The 25,146-nt window shown below is 37.8% G+C and overlaps 1 long non-coding RNA gene and 1 other non-coding gene across 2 annotated transcripts; one reads left to right on the forward strand and one right to left on the reverse strand.

Annotated features, from left to right (window-relative positions):
• Window positions 1-5: 5 nt before the first annotated feature.
• LOC150055558 (uncharacterized) lies at window positions 6-25,077 on the reverse strand. The gene is made up of 4 exons (XR_016537446.1): window positions 25,013-25,077; window positions 8,580-8,721; window positions 1,560-1,666; window positions 6-134 (listed from the first exon to the last, which is right to left on the reverse strand). It is a non-coding gene; the product is annotated as an uncharacterized LOC150055558 (long non-coding RNA).
• Window positions 2,777-2,903, forward strand: LOC150055559 (U6atac minor spliceosomal RNA). The gene has a single exon (XR_016537503.1). It is a non-coding gene; the product is annotated as a U6atac minor spliceosomal RNA (small nuclear RNA).
• Window positions 25,078-25,146: the final 69 nt, after the last annotated feature.

The following is a 25,146-nucleotide window of genomic DNA, read 5'->3' on the forward strand; positions in this document are numbered from 1 at the left end:
TTCTTAGGCATGTAATCCAGTTTGGTACAGCAGTTCCATTTCATTTCATCCCTTAAGATTCCTTCCTACTGTTGTTTCGTCCTTTCAGGCACTCATGTCACCAACAGGTAAAACTGGAGCAGCAGTGATTCTGGCTGGAGTAAATGAGAAAGCATAATAAAGCCTGTATTGACAAGCTTTCCCTTACTTAACCAACATCTGAGATAGTCAACTTACAACAAGAACAGTTACAGAGGGGTTAAGCAACACAATCTACAATACTTTGGGCCTGGGATGGAGTATCAAGGCAGGGGCTACTGTTAGAACCCAAGTGCTAACCTCATCATGACCAGGAAGCCAAAGAGGAAGGCACCCCACAATCACTTCAGGTATGTACCCCGAAGCCCTAAAAACCTCTCACTAGGCCTACTCCCTAAAGGCTCCACTACCTCCAAAAAGCACCACTGTGGTGGAGAATGCCCTCTCCCACATGGATTTGGGGGGACACAGGATTCAAGCTATTGTAGAGTAGCGACCAAAGTTTAAGCACCTCTTTTCTGTTCCCTCTTTGCCAGTGAAAACTAATTTTAACCAAATACGAGAGAGCCTGGACAGTGTGTTCTACCTTATTTTGTTCTTTTGTGTCGTTGTACTAGTGAGTCTATTGTAGCAGATTAGTCTCTTGCTGTAATGAAAGGCATTTGGAAGATTTTGTTGGACAACAGATAGTTCAACAAAGTATTTCCAATGAGATAGTTTCATATTAGTACATTTGGAATTTAAATATGAATATTTATAGTATAAAGCTAATTGAAAGGACCTCCAGGATACTGAAACAAAAGCCATATAATGAATGATTGTTGTCCTTAATGTACTATGTTATCTTTCATCTCCTTTGCTGTCTCTTGGGTATCTCATATTGTTACAGTATCGCACTTTGTTATCTGATATATTGAATTTATTTGTATTTGGTTATTTGAAATTTGATAGGGAAGGGGGGAAAACCAAGATGGGAGGTGGGTGGTGGGGGGGGGAGGGTGATGGGTACCAAGACATGTGAAAGGGTATCAGTGTATGTGAATTAATGAACCTTCTATCTGGCAAATATCATGTAACCCTTTATTAATTACAATAAAAATTATAAAAAATAAAATAAATAAATATGAATATTTATACATAAATTGTTCACAATCTGGTCCTAAATTAAAGGGGGAAAAACTCCAAGATAATTTCACTTCAGAGAATCTACTATAAGTCTCTGAGAAAAACTAAAGCCCAGAAAAGTTGCTTGTTCAAGGCATCTGGTAAGAGATTCAGGACAAGACTGGAATCCATTTTTATACTTTTTCATCCCAGTGTTCTTCACAGCCTCATATGACTTAACTAAACCATGCATTCAGCCAAATCATTTAAGCTCTTTAGACAGTCAAATCAAGAAAGTTTGGGCTGTAAAGGGTTTTCTCCTTTCGAATTCAGTTTGACCTTCAAGCCAGTTGAAAATTCCCAAATAACCGCTAACGTTCCATTTCATTTTCTGATATCAAAAATGTCTTTATATAAAAACAGGAAATTAGAAGTACTTTTAAGTATCTTTTCCTAGGAGAGTCAGAACAATTTTACATAATAGCCAATTACTCCATATTTTCTTTTCACCATTAACTCTCACTCAAAATCAGGACGATGTTCACTGCCAAAAGAAAAAAGAAAAAAAAGGAATTAATGATGACAGAAAGCCAAATGAGAAAGATCTATCTCTCCATCTCTTTTAAGCCAATAATTTTTTGTTCTATGGTACTGTGCTGTCCTGTGCATTGTAGGATACAGACCTGCCTAAGGGGAGTTTACCTGTATCCCCTAGATTCCTAAAGCATCCTCCCATGCTCCCACGTTTCGATGACAGCCAAAATTGTATCTAGAGATTATTAAATTAAGGGCTGGAGATGTGGTATAACACTTGCCTAGCACACACAAGGCCCTAAGTTCAAACTCCAATATCATGGAGCGGAAACAGAACCAAAAAGATACCTATTTTGCTGCATTAACTCCAAGCGAGAGCCACTGATTTAGGGTGGTTGTTAGGAGAACAGAAAAGAATCAAGAGTCATAACATAGATAAAATCTCAAGGAAATTATATGAGTATGGATGAACATGCCCATCTGCACCCTACCTTCAAAGAAAAGCTAGAAAACCCTTCCCTGCTCAGTGAGAGGAACAGGGAGAGGATACATAAGAGCATGTGTCAGTAACAAACCCTGAGTCATTCCTTGGGCCAAGTTCTAGGAAGGTGACAACATTTCCAGATAGATTTGTGGGACTCAAAATCAAAGGAGATTTGCGATCTAGAAAAGTGCTGGACCTGATAGAAAACAGTTGCAGAACACTGCATAAACCACACTGTGACATGGGAGCAACAGACCTTGAGAGTGGTCTGGAATTCGTGGAGAAAAAAGGCAGATGAGACAGGGCTATGTGGATAGCTCTTCTGTGTAGTCACCTTCAGAAAACACTGGGGGTGGCCAGGTGAGGGGTAGCATAGTGTAGCACATAAGTACACGTAGCTTTGTGATAATAATAACCCAATTGACCTGCTCTTACATCACAGGCTACTGCTACTTGGCACGATGCCAGAGAAAATAAAAGGATTTCCACAAATGGCATAAAATTATTTTTCTGCCACTGTAATTTAAAAGCGAGTTGTGTAGTAAGTTCCCAGAGCTACAATAACAAATTCCCCTAAGTTGGGCAATTTCAAACAGCTAAGTTTTATTTGACAAATAAAACTTATGTGTGGTAAAAATAAAAAATGCAAAGAAGAGAAGGTTAGCACTCCCCTTGACAAGGATGGAAGAGGCCCTTGAGCCTGACAACACGCATACGGTTAAGGCATTGCCACCTACTTCGTGGCATCTAACCACTGTTTTTATTTTTAAAAAAATAAAATAAAATAAAAAATGCACCTCAACGGGGGTGGGGAGAGGGAAATGGGGACCAAGACATGAGAAAGGGTATCAATGTTTCTGAAGTAATGCGCCTCCCTAACTGGTGAACATAATGTAACCCTTCTATTAATTACAATAAAAATATATGGAAAAATGCGCATCAAAAATGGTGGAGAAAGGAGGATGATGCAATGAAGAATTCATCTGAAGCCTGTGAAGGTGGCATAGCCATTTGCAGTCACCAGCAGCCACATCATGGCTGCCCCATTGTGTTTGGGAAGAGAAGACTAGTACAAATGGAATTAGCATTTCCATTAATCTTTTATTAGCGGTATTCTCTTCACTTCATTCTTTAGTCATTGCACTCTTCTAGTCACATGCTACTTTCTTCAAAGGAATGAGAAAAAATTAAAAATCTAAACTTGGGGCCAGAAGCATGGCCTAGTGGTAGAGTGCTTGCCTAGCATCCACTAGCCCTGGGTTCAATTCCTCTGGACCACATACACAGAAAAAGCTGGAAGTGGTGCTGTGGCTCAAGTGGTAGAGTGCAAGCCTTGAGAAGGCTCAAGGATAGTGCTCAGGCCCTGAGTTCAAGGCCCAGGACTGGCAAAGAAAGAAAGAGAAAGAAGAAAGGAAGGAAGGAAGGAAGGAAGGAAAGAAGGAAGGAAGAAAGGAAGGAAGGAAGGAAGGAAGGAAGGAAGGAAGGAAGGAAGGAAGGAAGGAAGGAAGGAAGGAAAACTTAAAAATCTAAAGTTTAAGGTCTGTAGAGATCATATCATTTACTAAATCCCAGACACGATTCTGACAATACTTAAGATAAATGAATCCTAGAAAGCAGAATTACATAAAATTTCTCGATCATATTCACCATTTATTTTCTGTTAATCCATCAGTGTAGTAGATTGCTTAAAATGTGACAAATTGAATCAGTTTTTAATACATCCAAACACAACATCTAGATCAGTTACCACAGTCTAGTTCATTACCCAGATGTGTCCTTAGTACAGTGAACTATTTACTAAATGGCAACTTAAGATGGCCTCCTATGCATAAGGAGAATCATAATCACATGTTTATTCATTTATCCCTACATCCAGCAAGCAGGCCAGCTAATAATACTGACTACCTACCTATGATAGGCAGGCCATTGTGCTAAACAATTAGGAGATCAGGAAGAAAAGAAATGGTCATCAAGAAATTCATGATACTGAATTTATTATTATGTATATCACTATCAAAAAAGAAATTGGGCACATTTCCAAATATCTCAAATGTACATTTCCTTATCAACAAATTATAAAGTATGATATCATACTAATATTTTGGTTTCATAAGTAATACATACAAAACAAAGCTACTGCAGGAAAAGGGAAAACAAAAAAGGTCTCAAATGAAAGAACCTTAAATCAGCAGCTTAAGGACTGACTGTATCTATGACAAGTCAATGCCCTTTTGCAGGAACCTGCTAATGAAAGGTCTACTGAGCCCTCCAAGGCCTCTTCAAGGTTCTGTCTCCTGTCTGTCTACCCTGGACTGCCTCAACTCCTCATAGTGACTGTAACATTGTTGAGAAGTTAGGAGGTTATGTTAACTAGTCCTGCAAACCTTGGGAGTACAGAAAGGCTTTGCTTTGCAACATCCAAGATCCTTTTACTGGGAACATTTAAAAAGGACTTCAGAAAACTGGCTGAAGTTAACTAGAAAAAAAAATGTTACCCATAAGTTCTCTTTCATTGTCATTAATAACATATCAATGAAAAGCCAAATTCTGCCATGTTATTGGCAAGACCCTCATATAACTAAAAAGAATGATCTTATCATTGACAGATGCTAAGACTCAGTGGTTTGAATCACACCATGTGTTACAAATTAAAATGGCTAAAATCACAATAATGTTAATCTGGAAAAAGAATAAAAGAAAAACGACTGTGGGGAGCTGTAGGGCCAACACTTAAATGGGGCCCACATGTACTAGTCTAAAAGAACCAGTGCACAAAATATTAGTGCAGATAGTTACTGAAAATCTAAGTCCACTTAGTATAATGCTTTAAGTAGGAAAACATATCCACAATACACTTTGATTCCTATTAGAGGTATTATAAAATTTACATATAGGTAAATGAATTTTAACCCATTATTTATATGATAAATGTCTGGATATAAAAACTTTTACTTTCTTAAACATCTTTGCCTCTGTTTGACTTTTTGCAAAGATAATGTATTATTCTTTTTTTAAAATGTATTATTCTTATAATAAGGAAAACTGTATATTTTGTGCATGTGAGTATGCCAGTACAGGAGTTTGAACTCGGCCTTGTGCTTTTGCTTAATTTCTTCACTCAAAGCTAGCATTCTGTCATTTGAGCTTTGTAACTACTTCAGGCTTTTGACTGTTAATTGGAGATTTGTCTGCCTAAAGTGGCTTTGAACCTTATTCCTCAGATCTCAGCCTCCTGAGTAGCTAGGATTATAGCCATGAACCAACTGGAGCCCAGCAAATATATGTTTTTAACAAACAACAAACCCTAAAAAATTAAATTACAATATGGTGAACCAGGAAAGCATACTAAACTAAAAATCAAAAGACTTGGGTTTAAAAAATAAAGAAGAATGCTGCCATAAGGTAGATGCCAATTAATATGGGCTGTGGTACTGGATGTGAAAAATGTGATCACAACAAAGTTCATTTCCTAGATTCCAAAGAGCCTTTAAGTTTGTCCTAATCTCTTGTGGAAATCTGTTACATTCTACATGCCAGCACTGGCCCCTAGCGATGATTGTGTTTCATTACAGCCTGCTCCGGAAAAAAAAAAATTATGTCTTCATTTTCTTTCTCTCTCTTCTGCTGTAGGATGATGTCCATAGACCTTCCAAATGTCTAATCTTGCATCTGCCTCTAAATAACTGCTACACACAACAAAGTCCTCTATTTGTAGGACATTTTAGGCATACACGGAAGAGTGAAATTGTCTTTATTGTTCGACATAAGGTCACACAGAATGATTCATAGACAGCTCCTTAAATTTTATTTCTACCAACATTTATCCAATGCTATTTGTGTGAGCTATGCTCAGAGTTGGTGATATGCACATGAATGAATTATTGGCCCTTACCCTTAACGTATGCAGTGTCCCAAATTCTTACAGATAACCCAAATGAAGGAAGAGAAGTCTTATTCCCAGGTTTGCTCAATCATATTTACAGATGAAAAAGCCATGAGTGCTATCCTCATGGAGCTCACTTACTAATTGGATTCTAATTTGGTTTCTCCTTATGTACAGACACAGAAATGAGAAGTGGTTTGAGGTTTTCTTTGCTTGTTTGTTTCGTTTTTTAGTACTCAACAGACATTTATGGAGCATTTACTGTCTCCTACACATATAGCTTGTTTTAGAGGATTCAAACAAGATGAAAACTATTCCCAAGAGAATAACAAGAAACAAAGGATGGGAGAACAGGCAGTAAGCACTCCATGCTCCTTCCTGGAAAGTTTTAGGATTTTTTTTCTTAAAGAAGGAAATTTGACTTTAAATGACTTTTAAGACCAGACCTTAAAGGATCATTTACTGATAAATAAGAAATGGAAAGAAAAGGGGATGATGAGCAGAAACTAGACAGATTTTTTGTGTGTCAGTTATGAGGCTTGAACTCAGAGCCTTTGCACTGGGCCTGGGCCTCTTTATGTTCAAGGCTAGCATAATTAACACTTGAACCACAATGTCACTTTTCCTGTGATCCTCAGTCTTAGCCTCCTGAGTAGCTAGAATTATGAGCATGAGCCACTGACTAGATCAGCTGAGACTAGATGGATTTAAGGTACACACACACACACACACACACACACACACACACACACACACACACACTTAAGCAGAAGTTCCTGACTGCAATTTCAAGAGAAATGTGCTGGGAATTACAGTTCTGAAGATTATCAGATTATCTTAGAAAATAAAGGGCTAAGGAAACCATTTAATTAAGAACAAATAATTTTGGAAAAAGACTGGCATAGTGACCCACAACTGCAATTCTAACATCAGGAACGTTGAAGTAGCATGAATCAGAATTTGGAGACAAGCATGGGGCACATAGCAAGATCCTGTTTCAAAATAACTAAATAAACCAGTAAACAAATTCTGGGTTAAAAATGAAGATGTTTCCAGTGAAGATGAAGAATAATGTAGGCCAAGACCAAAATCAGACTTCAAATTTGTGCTCCAAGGACTAGTTCCTGAAATTACCATTGTTCTCATACTTTGATGAGGGTAAAAATAACTAGTTTCTTATAAATTCCACATACAATCTGTTTCAGTAGAGTGGGGAAGAAAGGCAGGTCTAAGATTTTGTTTTGTTTTTTTCTAACAAACACCTTAGTGATTCAAAAACAGATGGCCAATAAACCATACACTACAAGCATTACTTTGTAGTTGTACCAAGGAGTCTGATAAAACAGGCTAAAAATTCCAGGACTCTTAGACCTGAACCCGTATATGTTTCATACACATAGAATGGCTGTATACAATGTGCTGATTCATCTGAGCATTCAAGAACTCAAAAAGGGATGTGGCATTGTAGTGTTAGAGCACTGGCTCAGAAATAGCTCCCAGGCCCTGAGTTCAAGCCCTAGTAGGACCAGCAAAACAAAAAAACAGAACTCCAAAAGTTCTGTATGTTGGTTTAGAAAAGGTACAAGGCAGGCCTTGAAAAGTGGTTCTTAAAATATCAAGGTTTTGTAATAAAGAGATTGCTATTTTTAGGCTTCTTGTTAATTTCACTTACTCTTCCATTCTATACCTCAAGTTCTTGGCAGCTTGTAGTTTTAGTACTCTTAGTATCAGCTATGGCCTCAGGGTAGAAGGAATGGGTGACTGAGGCCCCAGTGAAAGTAAAATCAATGAATTGAGCCTCACCCCAAGATCCAGAATTAAAAATGTAAAAGGTGGGGCCAGGTGGCCTAGTGGTAGAGTGCTTGCCTAGCATGCAAAGACCCAAGTTCAATTCCTCACTACCACATACCTAGACAAAAAAAGCTGGAAGTGGTGCTGTGGCTCAAGTGGTAGAGCACTACCATTATACAAGGACAGTTGTTCAGGCCCTGAATTCAAGACCCAGGACTGGCAAAAAAAAAAAATAAAGGAAAAGGTAATCATTTTCCTAAACTCAAATAATCCCCTTAAATTAAATGAAAGCAGAGAATGTAAAAAATGAAACTTGCCAGGTGCAGTGGCTCATGCCTGTAATCCTAAGTATTCAGGAAGGATAGCAGTTCAAAGCCAGCCCGGGCACTAAAGACCGGGCTTATCTCCAATTAACCACTAGAAAACCAGAAGTGTGTTGCTATGGCTCAAGGAGTAGGGGGTAGCCTTGAACTGAAGAGTTCAAGGACAATGCTCAGGTCCAGGGGTAGGGTGAGCTGAAGAGTTCACAGACATAGCCCAGGCCCAGAATTAAAGCCCCAGGACAGACAAAAAGAGAAAGAGAGGGGGGGGGGAGGGAAGAGGGGAAGGAAGGGTGAGCAAGCTTGGGAATGGTTCAAGATGAACCATAGAAAGGAGGAGCTTTCCAAGGAGGAGCTTTCCATCTACCTTTTGGGTTGCATGTTTACCTTTATAAAATAAAATTCTTTATCAACTAATTTTATTTTTAAATGATGATATACCAACCTTAAAAAACATTCATGTTTCTCCCTGTCTTCCTGTAAAGCTGTAGCCAAGTGTTGCGGGGTTAATGATTCTGTAGAATACGAGTGCCATCTGCAGGAAGACTGACCGCATGGTAACACGCACAGCAATTCTCAAAAATAATCTGTTAGCACAGACAGCAGTGTCAGTGGTGTCTTTTCATGCATGCTGCATATTTTCCTAACTTCTGAATGCTAATCGGGAGATACTAATATCATCACTACTCTTTCTCAATTTTAAAACTGAAAAATTAGATTCAAAATGATTATTAATCTATGATTCCTGTTTGTTAGAAGGAGCAAGTTCTACAAATAGTTCCTGACCTATTTGGGGTCATCTGTAAGTAGGTATTTGCTTAGAAGTCTAGCCTCTTCAGGTAACGGTCCTGTTTCTGATAAGTTTAACTATTACAAGTAAGATATATCAGCCCAAATTAAGTGGATTTAAATTAACTATCAATAAGAAATAAATAGAAAGCCAAATCTTGTGTCCCCAAAATGTCAACATTCACACATTCTCTTTATATTAATATTTGTCTCTAATCTTCAGAAGACCTATTAGCAGAGTACTCTAACTACCGTTGTACATTCTAAACTTTTTTTTCTAAACTTATTCTTTCAAGTTCCTGGGATAAAACATGAACTGTAGCAATTCATTATAGACATGAACAAGATTTACAAATAAGGTTCTAGGAATTTATTTATTCTTCATATTTAAAATGCCATAAAAGAAATATGAATTATGATTCCTTTGCTACACTAGATACTTTATACATGTCATTTTTTCAGAGCCTCTTGATAACCCTGTCAAATCATTTAGGTTGTTCAGAATGATCCCTAACAGATGAGAAAACCAAAGCCAAGATAAATTCCACTAATTGCTGTTCAGACACGCCTGATGTGCATGAAATCTGTGTGTAGGGTACATGTTCCCTCCGTGATACTGGAAAATGCTTAGGAGTGCTGGCTATAAGAACGTAATGAAAAAATAGGTTTGGTATTAGCATTGGATGATGCCACTTAAGACAAGCACCAAAAAAAAAAAGAAAAAATATCTTTCAAATATTGTAGCTACTTACTTACTACATAACATTAATTAAACTTATTAAAACTAACTGAACCAAATCCAGTCTTCAAAGTCTAGCCATCTGGAAATCTAATATTAGAGTGCAATGTTTATATATCATTTATGATCAATTGTACCTCACAATTGCCATTGTTTTGGTTAAAAAATCCAAGTTCTAAAGTATTGAAGTTACAGAATTTAAGCCTTAATGATTTCTGGTTTGCAACATTTCACACATATTTAAAATATCATCTCAGCAAAGGACATAGTTAGCAAATTAACTAGAAAGCCTACAGAGTAGGAGAATATCTTCACTAACCATACAACGGACAAAGGCCTCATATCTAAAATATATCAACAGCTCAAAAAATTGAATCACTCCAAAACTAATCTCCAAAGAAATAACCATCCCATTAAAAGATGGGCCAAAGACTTAAAAAGAGTCTTCTCTAAAGAAGAAATAAAAATGTCCTATAGACACATGAAGAAATGCTTGACATCTCTGGTCATAAAAGAAATGCAAATCAAAACAACTCTAAAATATCATCTCAGACAGCATAACTGTCTGATCAATAAAAACAGATTATTTGATCCTAATCTATGTTGTGATTTAACACTATTTGATCATTACTTTATTCATTGAAGTTTTATTATACAATATTTAGGCATCCAATACAAAACTAAGTATGCAGCAGTTATATAACTATGACTATGACACAACAATCACATCCTTTGAGCATTCATCACAGAAAAATGAGAAATAAGGTTTTCATAAAACCTGTACACTAGTATTTTTAATAATTACATCAGTAATATTTCAGAACTGGTAGAAATACATACGTCCTTCCATAGGTGAAAAGTATTAGAAATGGAACAGTGATTAAATCCAGCAATACCTAGCATTTATTCTCTTCACATCTCTAATCTGTTCCATGTAGAATTACTATCTATTCATTAGTGCTAACAAGTTATCATTTATTTTCTGCCTCTTATCTTACATGGCTCTTGAATTTTTGGACAGACAACAGTGTAATTCATGGACAAGTAGATAGATAAGATCTTAAGAGAATGATTTTTCATTTGGTACCTTCTTGGGTTTGAATATTGTAGGAGGCATCTCTATGGAAATATCTCACAGAAAACTATATTCAGATATGTATCTCAAGATGGAAATTTCAAAATCAATATTATATTATATATATAATGTATTACACACACACACACACAAGCTAAGAGAAGGAAAAAGATAACTGTCTATGGCAAGACTTTTATTTCAAACGTGAAAATGAAAAGATTATATGTAGTCCGACTACTGTGTTAAAAAAAAAATCAGCCAGGCCCAGTGGCTCACACATGTAATTTTACCTACTCAGGAGGCTGAGATCTGAGGGTCGCAATTCAAAGCCACCCCAGGCACTGAAAGTCCACGAGACTCTTATCCTCAATTAATCACCAGAAAATAAGAAGTGGTGCTGTGGCTCAAGGGGTAGGGCGATAGATAGCCTTGTGCTGAAGAGCTCAGGGACAACGCCCAAGCCCAGAGTTCAAGCCCTACAACTGACAGAAAAAAGGGAATATGGATATAGTGGATGTATATGTAATAAAAAAGAAATAGTAACCACAAAACACCTACAACAGTGAAATGGGTTAAATGTAAAAATTCATGGGAATTGTCAGCATGTTAGCATAAACCAATTTCAAGCACAACAGTTACTTAAAACTTAGCAAACTTATCAGAGTCCCCAAGCAAACAGAACCCAAGACTTTAGAGTCAGATAATTTGGGACAGCAGGACTGATGTGGGATGGCAGAAATAAACAATTGCCAAACACTAACTTTGCTTCTTTATCTTGCTTCCTTGCTTGAGTTAAGATGACAGTCCATTTGTATGGTCATAATGAAACCATTGACTATCTAAACCTAGGAGGACTGTGTTTTGTAAAATCATTGGCCAGCTGTGCCTGGCCATATGTGACTATGTGACTCTGCCTTTAAAAACCCCTATCTTTTTTAATTCCAGGGTTGCTCACTCCTGACTGGTCGGCACAAAAAACTTCAGACTTTTACCATCACTGTCTGTGACTTCCTTCAATAGAATCATTCTATTTCAACAGCAGGTAAAGAAAAATAGACCAACAAGAGAACAGAGTCATTGAAACTAAGAAAAATCATGCTGAAGATAGTCACTAATATAAGAATTTAAGAAGTAGCAACTAATGCGGACTCAGCAAAACTAAGAGTATTGGCAGCACCCCAGATTTAGGAGTCTTCCTGAATCCTTACATACACATGAGACTTAAAGAATGAAACTCAAAAATCATGGACCAAAGTGGCCCGAAACAAAACATCTAGATCACATGCTTTCCCAGCAGAGTCCAAAATAGAGTAGGAGTTGGAATAGGGGGTGGGGGAGGGCAGAACACAGTTATAACCTGTGTGTACTTCTTCTGGTACACATGCAGGAGAAAAATAACAGGGCAGCAGATGGATCTGAAAGTAGAAGAACTTCAGAGTAGCAACCCATGCTGCAAATCCGCAAGACAAATTGAGAAGTGCAATTGATACTGGGAGGGCTGAAGTGTAACTCAGTAGTCAGTACGGAGATGTAAAGAATGAAGTACAGAATGAAAGACCTAGAGCACACTTGAGTTCACTAATACCTTTAGGGATACATTCAAGTCTTTCTTCCAAGGTAGAGCCCTATTCCTTGATCAGGAGAAAATACAAAGAATAAAGGTAAGGAGAATTGGAGCAATAAAGACACAAGAATGAGAAGAAAGAGCTGAGAGTAAGGAAATCCACCAAGATTTCTTTTAGGGTTTGCTCGTGTGGCCTAGTGTTGGAGTGCTTTCCTAGCATTCACGAGACCCTGGGACCAATTTCTTCATACCACATACACAGAAAAAGCTAGAAGTGGTGCTGTGACTCAAGCGGTAGAGTGCTAGCCTTGAGAAAGCTCACGTTTAAAATTTTATTGTAAGGATGATATATAGAGGGGTTACAGTTACATAAGTCAGATAATGAGTATATCTCCTTTTGAACAGTGTCACCCCTCCCTCATTCTCTCCATTTTTCCCCTCCCAATTTCCCTCTCCACCAAGTTGTATAGTTCATTTCCAACATAATGTCTAGTGGGTTTCACTGCAGAATTGGTTTACCCTTTGTCCTACCTTTTCTGTGGTTTTTTTTTTAAACATAAAAACAATAACAGAGACTGGGACATTGACCTAGTTGCTAGAGGGCTTGCCTAGCATGCATGAAGACCGGGTTCGATTACTCAGTACCACATACATAGAAAACCTGTAAGTGGTGCAGTGACTGAAGTGATAGAGTATTAGCCTGGAGGATAACGCTCAGGCCCTGAGTTCAGTACCTAGGACTGTCTCCCACAAAAGAAAAAAAAAAGAGTTTAGAGAAGTTCAGATATCCATTGAAATTAAGTGCCCCTCTCTAGCTCATGGAAAAGAAATATGAGTAAAAATAAACAATAGAAAGTTAAACAAAACAAATCACAATTAAAATTATTACACTGAAAGCATAAAGAATGAAAGCTGAGCATGGTAGCATATATTTGAAATCCAATCACTGAACAAGCTGAAATGGGAGAACTATGAATTCAGTAACAGACCAGACTACACAGAAAATTGTCTCAAAAAATAAAATTTAAAGAAATCTATTAAAAGAATGAGAAAAATAGTTATGCCTTATAAGAAAATATACTCATAAAACCACATAAAATTATGTCTTTCCATCCCATGCTCATGGTTAGAGAGAACCAACATAGCAAAAATGGCTATACTGCCAAAATTGATATACAAATTCAATGCAATCCCCATCAAAATCCCAAAGACATTCTTTACTGAAATAGAAGATACAATCCAAAGGTTCATATGGAACCTATCTACACCTATCTAGAATAGCCAAAACAATTCTAGGCAAAAAAAGGAATGCTGGTGGACTCTACTATAGAGCCATAATAACAAAAACAGCATGGTATTGGCACAAAAATAGACCAGAAGATCAATGGAACAGGATAGAAGATCCAAAAATAAAACCACATACCTATAGTCAACTTGTATTTGACAAAGGAGCCAAAGATATACAGGGGAACAAACACAGCCTATTCAATTATTGGTGCTGGCAAAACTGGGCAGCCACATGCAGAAAACTAAAAATTGACCCTAGCCTCTCGCCATGCACAAGCATTAACTCAAAGTGGATCAAAGACCTCAATGTCAGACCGGAAACGTTGACATTGCTACACAATAGAGTAGGAAAGACACTGGAACTCATAGGCACAGGCAAAAGATTCCTGAACAGAATCCCAGGGTCACAACAGATTGGACAGAGACTCGATAAATGGGACTACCTAAAAATAAAAAGTTTCTGCACAGATAAAAGATAGCCACAAAAGTAGAGAGACAGCCAACCAACTGGGAAAAGATATTTACCAATAATACATCAAACAAATGCTTAATATCCAGTACCTACAGGGAACTCAAGAAATGAATCCCCCCCAAACCCAACAAAACATTCACTAAATGGGCAAGGGAACTAAAGAGAGACTTATCAGAAGAAGAGATTAAAATGGCAGAAAAGCATATGAGAAAATGTTCATCATCCATGGTCATAAAGGAAATGCAAATAAAAACAACCCTAACATACCACCTTACCCCAACAAGAATGGCCAAGATTTTGAACTCAGACAATGACAGATGCTGGCAGGGTTGTGGAGAACAAGAAACCCTACTGTACTGTTGGTGGGATTCAGCCACTCTGGAAATCAGTGTGGAGGTTTCCTAAAGAACTGAAAATTGACCTTCCCTACGATCCCACCATACCACTTCTGGGCATCTACCCTGAACATCATAACCCAAGAAATGATAAGGACACCTGCTCAGCTATGTTTATCTCTGCATTATTCACAATAGCCAGGTGATGGAAACAATCCAAATACCCTACTGCAGAAAATATGGTATACATACACAATGGAATTCTACATAGCCAACAGACAAGATAAAATAATGGCATTCACGGGGAACTGGATGAATCTAGAATGAATTATGTTGAGTGAGACAAGTCAAGACCAAAGGAACAAAAGGCGCATGGTATCCTTAATATATGGCTATTAGATTCAAACAGTACAAGAGCGAGGACTCAATATTTGCATACCCAATGCTATGGACATGGTATTGGAAGTATAAACACAACTACATAGGCATAAAAACATATGACTCTATAGACACAATGCTTTATTACATAGATTAATATGTATCTATGATATACAAACCCTTAGCCTAATTTTGATTATGTTCTAAAAACTAAGTGCCAGTGATTGTATATAGAGATTCCCTTCTTGAATACATTTTTTGTTAAACATGTCATTTGAAATATGATGTAAAAATCAATGTTAATAAATTCTTTAATAAAAAATAAACTATTAAACTAGAATGTATATTTCAAAAAATTATGTCTTTCAAAATAAGCTTAGGTGTCAAGAAAATGTCTTAAATTAAAAAGGACAAAGAATGTAAGAATTTTAAGACACAAAAATTGTGTGACAGATCTGAAAAACCAATGTGTGTAAAGAAAAAAGAAATAAATAAAAAGTAAAGAAGAATGAGACAAGGATGGCGCTGAAAAAGAGAGACTTGGGGAATCCCACAACTACAAATTTAAGAAGCAACAGAGAAGAATGCAAACCAGAAAAGAAACCCAGATAAAGCTTATATCCAATGTTCTCAAATAATCCAAAACACGAGGACCCCTCCCCCATCCCTCGCCCCTGGGGCCTCCAAGCTGCAAGAGCTGGACTAGTGATTGTCAGGGGCCAGGAACCCCTGAATTCCTTCCAGCAAACTGCAGAATCCAGACCCAGGAATCTCACACTGCGTGGGCATGGGACAGCACAGACAGCTGCTGAGACCAGAGGGGAGGCGAATGACCCTCTAACACCATGGAACAGCTCACAGCCCAACCCCAATGAGTAAGTAGCCCACCAGGATACCCCCCAAACCCCTCGGAAATGCAGAGCTAGAGCTAGTGGGGAGCTACAGAACTTAACCCAGACCCCTCTCACTCCCACCCAAGAAGGACTGGCAAGCATTGGAGGGGGGGAGACAACAATCTCCAAATTCTGTCCCTCTCCTCCCCTAGGTCATTGAGACTGGAGACTGACAGGCAGGCGCTAAGATCCAGCACCTCAACAGTGGGTGTGGGGTGTTCCTGCTCACACCTGCCCATCAGCCCCCTCCCCTAGGCCACTGAGACTGGAGACTGAGGGAAGCAAGACTCTGCTTTCCAACAGCAGGTGGGGGTGTGTGCGTGCATACTTGTGTGTGAGTGAGCCAAAACCTAGTGAGGAGCCCTACTGCTGAGGGCCTCTGGCAAGCCAGCCCCAACTGAGACATAAAAAGACACACAGCCAAAAACGGCCCTGTACTTCCAGCGGAAATCAGGGGTGCACTCTGCCCTAGTACAGAAAAACAGAAAGAGCAGGGATAGCAACCCCAAAACAGAGCAGGGAACTGGAGGGCAGACCAGCAGGGGCCGAGCTCACGCCCTGAGAACCACAAAGGCACTGTTCTGCCCTACTGTGGAATCCCCCAGATTGCACGTCCTCAGCTCCGCCTGGTCTCTGGGAACAGAGTGGGAAAACTAGCACCAGTTGGGCTAGTACTTCCAGGGCCTATATTCAAAGAAACAGGAAAATTTAGTAGAAATGGATGATTTTTAAAATAAATATAGGCTACCCACATTGAACCAAGAAGAGATAAGCCAACTGAACAAATCAATTTCATACAATGAGATAGTAGAAGCAATCAGACATGCCAGCTGAAAGAGCCCAGGTCCAGATGGTTTCACTACGGTTCTACAAGAGATAGATAGATAGATAGATAGATAGATAGATAGATAGATAGATAGATAGATAGATAGAGATATAGACATAGACATATAGATATAGATATAGATATATAGAACAAAAGCCACATAGTCTCTTTAATATGTAGATATTAGATCCAAACAGTACAGGAAAAGTGACTCAATATTTGGGTACCCAAAGTTATGGACATGGTCTTAGAGATATAAACATAACTACATAGACATAAAAATCCATAGATTTTTATATATCCACAGGATATATATTCTATAGATATAATGTTTTATTATATATATTAATATGTATCTATGACATACAACCACTCAGCTTAATTTTAATTATGTTCTAAAATCTATGTGCCAGGGATTGCATTTAGAGATTCTCTTCCTGACTACTTGTTTGTTAAACGTGACATTTGAAATATGATGTAAAAATCAGTGTTAATAAAAATCTTTAAAAAAAACTAAAGAAGAAACTTGCAGGAAAAAAGAAAATAAAAGTAAGTTTAATGGTTTTGAAGTAACAAATATTGAAGATAACCAAGGAAGAGCCAATACATAGATATTAATAGTGCCTGCAGAAGAAATTCAGTAAATGGAAACAGAACAAATACAAAACTTGTAATATAGAAAATTTTCTGAAAACAAAAATGATTTTAAATGCATCCTAAATGTATGTACCATGTTCCCTCATTTGTAATAATTAGTAGACACCTAGGACTCTCCTAGCAGAGGATTATAATAGCTCAAAACCTAGATATATACAGCCATATAGGAAGAGGCTAAATGAAAAAATCTCCAGGATATGGAAACAAGAGCTTTATCTTGTGTGATTGTTGTTTTTAATATACTATGTTATTTAACTTCTCTTTTATTGCCCTTTGGTTAATCTCATATTGTTACAGTATCTGACTTTGTTACCTGGCATATTGTATATACATTTATTTGTTTCTTTGAAATAGGAAAGGGAAGAGGGGGAAACAAGATGATTGGGAGGGGGTGCAGGGAGGGAAATGGGGACAAAAACATGAGAAGGGCTATCAATGTGTGAGAAGTAATGTACCTACTATCTGGCGAATGTAACTGTAACCCCTCTATACATTATCCTGACAATAAAAAATTAAAAAAATATGTACTGTGTGCTTGAGATCATGAATCCATATAGTTGACCTTAACAATCTAATGAAAATAATAAACTATATGTTTCTCAGTGACATTCTATCATCCAATAAAACACACACACACACATAGATGTACTATGAAAAGAAAATTAGACTATTATACCTTTGTCAATAAAGCTTTTTATTACAGAAATGAGATTAATTAAGGGAAAGCACAAGAATCAAATATATTATATCCACAAAACTAATCTTGAAGTCTCAGAATCAGGTGTGATGGCTTGCAACTGCAGTGCAATCACTCAGTAGAAGGAGATAGAAAAACCTCAAGTTTGAGATTCTTATACAGAGAGACTTTTTCTGTCCCCAGATTTTTTAAAGAAAGAAAAGAAAATTTTAAAGGAAAATGAGAAGGCAAAGGAAAAAGAAAAACAAAAAAAGAATCCCAGAAAAACTTTTCATATCTTAAAAACTCAGAAAACATTTTTTCACAGAATCTCCTAAAGAATAAACTGCAAAGAATTAAAATAACTAGAAATTGCTAGCAAAAGGATTAGTGATATTTAAATAGAATAAATGAATATGAAAAGAGTAAATGAGTATATAAATGCTATGGTTTATGGATGTGTAGGTATAATACAACCAAAAGATTTCAAAAGAAAAGGGGATAGACATAAGATATGCAAAAATTAATCATTTTTAGTGATCACAATTGGTATAATTATGCGACTACTATAATTTGACAGTGAATATATAATATGAAATAAAACAAGTAAGTTTGCAAAAGCCCTGTGGCTACTCATTTTTTTGCTAATACTGGGGATTGAACTCAAAGTCTTATGCTTGATAAGATAGTGTTCTAGCTGGGCAAGGTGGCTCATAACTGTAATCCTAGCTACTCAGCAGGCTGAGATCTGAGTGAGGATCGAGGTTCAAAGCCAGCCCAAGCACTAAAAAGTCCATGAGACTCTTATCTCCAATTAATCACCAGAAAATGGGAAGTGGTGCTGTGGCTCAAGGGGGTAGAGCAGTAGCTTTGCCCTGAAGAGCTAAGGGATAGTGCCCAGGCCCAGAGTTCAAGTCCCACAACCGACCAAAAAAACAAAATAGTGCTCTACCATTTGAGCAATTCTGTGAATCTCATACAGTACTCAATTTTAAAGGCAATGTTACTATAAACATATGCTAGATATAAATATAAATGAGTGGATATAAATGCTTGATATAAGTATTCCTTATATCCAAATTTTGGTTTTTGAAATCTTATTTCGCATTCAAGAGAAACCAGGACTTTATTCACGTCCTATCCTCTCACACTTTATGTTTGCTCAACATTCAAAATACATTCACCCAATGTCAATATCCCCCAAAGTCCAAGCCTGAAATCTTCCTGTATATCAACTAAAAATTCCCTCATCTAAGTCTCATCTAAGACTCTAGATATGATTTGTGAAACTAGAACACAACATATATATTTTCAAAATACAAGGGTATGTCGGGCCCAGAGCAGACATTTCCATGACAAAAGAATTCAGAAATAAAGGCGTCATTAAGATTAGTTTCCACATCCTAAAGAGAACTATACATATAGGGTTCAAGGCCTCTGATTCTCTGTGGCTTGAGTACTGCCCTTTGGGCTTGTGATGGAACTCTGCTACCCCTATGCCATCTAAGGCTCAGCACTGGAGTATTCTTCCTTTTTCTTGAAGGCAATACAAATATGCAGTTCAAGTAGCTCTATCAGACACTTTTTGTGACCATAAAAATCCCAGAAGTCCAGTTTTCCTTCATATCATTCTGTCTCTGCCTCCTAGGATTAAGCTACTAGGATTTCTATTCCAAAATATTCCCCCAAACATTATTGCCTCCTATATATGTCATAGACATCTACATCAATTGATGATGTTTTTCATGATCTTCATATATAGCCCCATTTACAGTTCTGACATCAGTTGAAATGATTACTTACATTTATGAGTGATATGACTACGCCCTTAAGCAAAATGTTGCCCAGTCACCCACTGACCCTCTCTCCCAGAACATACTCTTCCGACAATGATAATCTGAGAACATCACAGTCACTGTGAATTAATGGATCTAGATGTTAAAAAGCAGTGAATGGTAGCATCAGGGAAAAAAAACAGACCATACAGCAGAAAACAGAAGAAACAGTTTGCCAAATATTGTTTTACCAAATGGATCAAATAAGACCATCATCAAGGATTTAGGACAATTTGAAAAAAAATACATGTATCTTATACTGCATCATGGCTCTGCAAACAGCAGAATTCAGGCTGCGAGCAATTCTATGGGTTTTTTATAAATAAATTACGATAGGAAAAAAATAGATGAAACTCTTACGGCTTAAAAATGACTTAAACAGGGCCGGGAGTTTGGCCTAGTGGTAGAGTGCTTGCCTACCATGCACAAATACCCGAGTTCGATTCCTCGGTACCACATACATAGAAAAAAAAAGCTGGAAATGGTGCTGAGGCTCAAGTGGTAGAGCTCTAGTCTTGAGAAAGTCCAAGGACAGTGCTCAGGCCCTGAGCCCAAGGCCAAGACTGGCAAAAAAAAAATGACTTAAACAATATACATCAAAGAGGCAGGTGGTAGTGACTCAGCTGAAATTCTAGTTGTTTGGGAGGCTGAGATGAGGAGGGTCTCAGTTTGAGGCCAACTGGATCCACAAAGGTTATGAGACACCACTCACCCCTACGACCTGAGTTGGAGAGCTTTCATTCTAGTTGTGACAGGGAGCTTAAAATAACAAGATTATGGTCAAGACACACACTTGAGCACAAAGAGAGACCCTATTTTACAAATAAGCTGCACAAAAACTAGAGGCATGGCTCACTGGTAGAGTACCTAAGTAGCAAGTATAAGGTTGTAAGTTCAAAGCCCAGTACTGACAAAAGATCTTTTTAAACTTATGCTTCTTTTTAAATAAATGTTTAAGTCTAAAACCTACTATGCCTTGAATGTACACTTAAATATAGCCAACAAGAGACTCAAGGGATTGACTATACTAAAAGTCAGAACAATGCTTGCTTTGGACAAAGGCTGTAGGCTATCAAGGAATGAAGAACATGAAAGTAATATTGGAATGGCTCGCCCAATTCTATTCTGCTATGATTTATTTATTTGTAGCTTATTTTATTTTATAGTGAAAGGGTTTTTTTTATTAACAGGGTCCACTGACTTTAGTATTTGAAGGAAAGAGGTTTTAATAGAGCTGTAAGAACAGAAGTTAGATTGCCATAAAAGAAATGAAAGGGAATTTAGAAATGGAAACAATAACTATAGACCACTGTCTCCTGAAGTGTGGCTGAGAATGAAACAAGAATGATGCACAGTTTAAGAACAGGCCAATAATAAAAATAAAAAAGTTTGATCTTTTCTTTTTATTTGCTTTAAAATGAATGAAGCTTGAATATATAAACATATATCTATATATGCATATTATATATGCATATGGATGCATATAGGTATATTCTAGGTATATTCAGTAGAAAAGAAAAAAATATGTAGGGAAACAGGTGAGAGAGGGTAATGTACAGAACAGGCCCATGACCTGACTAAAAGGAACAAGGCCAAAAAAGAAAGAAAGGAAGGAAGGAAGGAAGGAAGAAAGGAAGGAAGGAAAGAAAGAAGGAAGGAAGGGAAAGAAAGAAAGAAAAAGAGAAAGAAAGAAAGAAAGAAAGAAAGAAAGAAAGAAAGAAGAGAAAGAAAGAGAGAAGAGAAAGGAAGAAAGAGAGAGAGAGAAAGAAAGAAAGAAGGAAAGAAAGAGAAAAAGAGAAAGAAGAGAAAGAAGAGAAAGAAAGAAAGAAAGAAAGAAAGAAAGAAAGAAAGAAAGAAAGAATCATGATTGGCATGAAGCAGGAAGCTTAAAGTGATCATATATTTACTGATACAAAAATTGGGCTTTGATTATGGTTGGGCTTCACAATACAGAGCTAATAGAAGAAAGTTAAGCAGGTGTCCAGTCTTAATCCCTATTTTCTCTATGAAATAGCTAAGAAGTGATCTGCTAATGGAGGCAAGAGGCAGAGAGGTGGGGAGCAGAAAGTAACAGGTAAACACTTAACATATCCATGAATAGTAAAAGGCTCCACAGAAATTATAAACTGAATCTGCAGATACCAGTTCATTGTCATTTCTTTGGGTGTAGAATTAAAGACTGATGAACAATTTACTTGATATTTTTTTCTGGTAAGCCTATTTAAACAAAGGAGTTGAAATCATTGACAAGGAACTGACTGAGGTGATGAGGAAAGAAGCCAAAGGAGGCACTAATAAAATGGAACCAAGAAAGACTACAAGGTTTTTGGCTTAAGAGACTGAATAAAGGTAGATTAAGAGATGGGAAAATATGGTTTAGTGGTAGAGGGCGTGTGTGAAGACCGAGGTTTGACTCCTCTATATTGCATACATAAAAAAGCTGGAAGTGATGCTGTGACTCATGTGATAGAGCTCTAGCTTTGAGAAAGCCCAAGGACAGTGCACAGGCCCTGAGCTCAAGCCCTAGGACTGGCAAAAATGAAAACGAGAGATATGAGAAAATAGATTGCAGACCTGCCCACAAAAGTTCATTTTTTTAAACATTTCTTGTTAAAAATGTCCAGTTGTGTATGTAAATCCAGATGCACAGAAAGGAGGTGTGGCTAGAAAAATGTGAGTCATCATCTCAGGGACAATAAGTGAGGTCACGAAAATATGGCGATTTAAAGTAGATTTCATCTTACAGTAAAGAAAGAGTCCTGTAAAATACCTTGGTATATGATCCAGACAGAGAATAATACCTTCCAAAAGCCTTCAAATCGGACAGGCCAAAGAGAGAAAGAGTGATCCCAAAACTCCAGACAAATTGCAATAGGAGAATAATTTTAAGATATCAGCCACTGCTGAAAGTCATAAAGATGACTAAGAGAAATATAAAGCTCCATGTTGGCCATTCAATACCTGCAAATCTCACTAACCTGGTTTAGTTAAAAAAAAAAAACCAGAAAGGATATATAAAAGGGAAGGAAGATAAAAGAAAAAATAACCTCTCCTATCTCAAATACTTCCTGCAACCCCCACGACTTTCATCCCAGTCTCACGGAAAAGTATCCTATAAAACGTGGCAACCTGGAGATACAGATTATTCACACCAAAGTAAAAATTTAAATTTCCACGGTTCTGTTCCTATGTGGTAATAGACTTCCAGCTTCTTGAGAACTTTCTCCCTATGCCACACCACTTCAAGCACATCTGAAATCCAAGATCCATCTCTTAGGGTACTCCCGTTCTGCCCATGACCTCTATCTGGGTCGTTGGGCTCCCTCTCCTGCCCCTTTAAGGGACACCAAGGTCTCCCTGCCAGACACTGCTGTTCATCCACCAGTCAACAGGCTCTGGTGGTCCTATAGATACTTCACCAGGTATTATTCTTCCACCAAACATGCCACGAAAGGCTTTTGTGTAGGCTATGAATAAACAGACAGAGCCCTCTAAGTACTATAAATTCCATGACTATGCATGGGGAAGTATGCCTTCTCATCCTAATGCTATTATCTGTGGAAGTCACCCAAAACTTGTTTCTCTGGTCATACAGGCCTGAGTGCCAGGGCTTTTTCTTTAAATATTTAGTTATTTACATTTAGGCTTCTTTATCATTTTAAAATGTAGACAATAATTGTTCCTCTATCTCTTTTCATATACACCCATTCATTTTGTAAGTGCCTGTGGTGAAACAGTACTTAATATAATGTCAAGTGGTCTTGGTAGGACTAAAATGAATTATGCAGAAGTCATGTTGTGACAGACTTTTTGGGTACATTAATGAAAACTTTACGCTTATGTTCTTCATTCTGGTATGCAACCATTAGGATTATTCAGCTACTTTCTCTATATCAAATGATCTCAGAACCAAATATTTCCATAGTTGAATCTCTACTTTGCTTCTGTTTCAAAGACTAGCCTACAGATTCTCTTCCATATCAGATTTCCAAGAAATCAAACTAATTACCACTGTTCTTGTATAAACGTTGGTGTCGCCGGGAGTGGGTGTCACCTGTAATCCTAGCTACTCAGGAAGCAGAGATCTGAGGATCACGGTTCAAAGCCAGCCTAGGCACTAAACACTGTGAGACTCTTACCTCCAATTAACCACTACAAAATGGGAAGTAGCACTGTGGCTCAAGGAGTAGGGCAGTAGCCTTGAGCTGAAGAGCTCAGGGACAGTACCCAGGCCCAGAGTCCAAGCCCCATGATTGACAAAAAAAAAAATGTGTCTTCATAGCTGAAAACAAAGCTGTAACTTCCTCTTTATGCACTGCCATAGCTGCATCGCACAGTTTGGCCTTGGATTTTTGAGCCAGGGCCCTTTGTAACCCAGACTAGCCTGGAAGCTTTTGATATGTTCTACTCTTTATTATCATTCAGTTACACAGACTTTCTTATTTGCCTTGTGATTTCATCAGCCTGTATCATTGGCATATTGTTTTACTGTAAACCTGGATATGTCCAGTTTTCATGCCTCTTGGGCATAGAATGTACTGACAGTGGGTTTTTTGCTCTCTAAAAGCAACATGGGCTCTAAGTGGTTCAACGCACATTCATCATTGTTCAACATGGTTCAACATGAGCTCCACATCATCCATTATATGCACTCAATTTTTATTTTATGAAGTTTCATGTTCATCAGATTTTCCAAGTTCCCACTGACTCCCGAGTGCTGGCTGAATCTAAAACAATAAAGGCCCCTTCCCCATGATAAGCCAACAGATAGTAAATTAGTTCTAATTATTTCTTCGTTATGTTACTTTTCCCTTCATATTTCAAAACGTAACACTTGACTAGTGAAAAACAAAAAGATGAGTAAGTCCAGACCCAGAGTGACAAAAGATGCTTGCTTTCTTGAATCTGTGGAAGTTAAACCTAATTTATAAATGTCTAAGCAAAACACATACAGGGTTGCATTCAAGTGTACACAAATGTATTCACCAGAGTATGGTATTTGTAGGAGAGAATTTTTTAAAAACCTGACAAACCACAAAATGAATACCAGAAAACTGGCCCTTGAAAGGTGTGTGGAAGAGGTGAACTGGTGTGGTGATGGAGAATGGAGAGAGGAAGGGGTAAAATGCAGTTATCATGATGATGAGGAAAGAGGGAGAACGCAGTCATAACAGTCAATTCATACCCTATGAAACTGAAAAACTGAGGGGTGGGAGATGGGAGGGATGAGGGAGAATGAGGAAGATATGATGGTATTCATAAACTGCTTTGTTGAATGGTAACTCCTTTATACGACTATTGAAGATAATAACAAATATAATTTTATTTAATAAAAATAAGACAACTACTTGCCTAAGTGTCCACAGCTGGGTTCCTCCCTCAGGCCCTCCAGGGGCAGGAGCGCAGCGCGCCCTCCGCTGGACAGATGCGCGCCGGCCAGGCAGCGCAGGGGGCGGGGCCTCGCAGGGGGCGGGGCCTCGCAGGAG

This window comes from Megascapheus bottae, chromosome 13 (genome assembly GCF_031878675.1).
Source record: "Megascapheus bottae isolate mThoBot1 chromosome 13, mThoBot2.hap1, whole genome shotgun sequence".
Classification (NCBI taxonomy): Eukaryota; Metazoa; Chordata; class Mammalia; order Rodentia; family Geomyidae; genus Megascapheus; species Megascapheus bottae.